Source organism: Myotis brandtii, unplaced genomic scaffold, assembly GCF_000412655.1.
Source record: "Myotis brandtii unplaced genomic scaffold, ASM41265v1 scaffold915, whole genome shotgun sequence".
Lineage (NCBI taxonomy): Eukaryota > Metazoa > Chordata > Mammalia > Chiroptera > Vespertilionidae > Myotis > Myotis brandtii.
The window spans coordinates 522,339-523,290 of NW_005371769.1; the positions used below are offsets into that span (position 1 = coordinate 522,339).

At 56.3% G+C, this 952-nt stretch overlaps 1 protein-coding gene across 12 annotated transcripts in view; it reads right to left on the reverse strand.

Moving 5' to 3' along the window:
• Window positions 1-952, reverse strand: part of RTEL1 (regulator of telomere elongation helicase 1) — a 51,953-nt gene that overhangs the window by 19,325 nt on the left and 31,676 nt on the right. The gene's annotated exons all lie outside the window — the stretch shown is intronic.

Below are 952 nucleotides of genomic sequence, written 5' to 3' on the forward strand. Positions count from 1 at the left end.
CCTGGGGCGGGGGGGTGGTGGCTGGAGGGGGTCAATGGGGGGAAAGGGGGGCATATTTTAATACTTTCAACAATAAAGATTTAAAAAAAGAAAGAAAGAAACGGCAGGTGGATACAAACGTCGTTATCTCCCTGTTGCACACCTGGAACTCAATCAAAGAAGTCAAAGAAGCCAGCGACAGGAGGACTGGAGAGGGGAGCTCTGACTCAGGCGAAGCGCAGACGCAGGGAAACAGCCCAAACACACAGCTTCGGGACACGCTGAGAAAGCACATCACATACGGGGCAACACTGATCAGAAGAATCCAACCGAGACAACAGAACCGCTGGGCTTTAAAGATAAAATCCTAAAAGGACCCATGGCTTCTGAAATAAACTGCATTTTAAAATTAACCAGGTTGAAGTCAGCCTAGGTAGCCTGCTTCTGGACAAGTGCCTGGGAGCCTGCACATTCCTCAGACGCGGGTCCGGTGCTGCCTGTGGCTGGCTGAGGAAACCGGAAGCAGGAAGGGCGGGTCACGAGGCATGGCTGGGGCAGGCCTGAGCCCTGTTCAGGACACTGCAAGGCCAAAGCTATTTTCCTGATGATAATGTGAGTAAGGGACAATCACACTATCCTATTTGCCTTTTTATCTCTTGTTATTTCATAACTAGAGGCCCGGTGCACAAAAATTTGTGCACTCGGGGGGGAGGGGGGGGGTCCCTCAGCCCGGCCTGTGCCCTCTCGCAGTCTGGGACCCCTCGGGAGATAACGACCTGCTGGCTTAGGCCCGCTCCCGGGTGGCAGAGGGCAGGCCCAATCCCTAGGTGCAGCCCCTGGTCGGGCTCAGAGCAGGGCTGATTGGGGAGTTGGGGCGCCGCCCCCTGTCATGCACAGAGCAGGGCGGATCGGGAGGTTGCGATGCCACCCTCAGTCACGCTCAGGGTAGGGCCGATTGGGGGGTTGGGGCCCC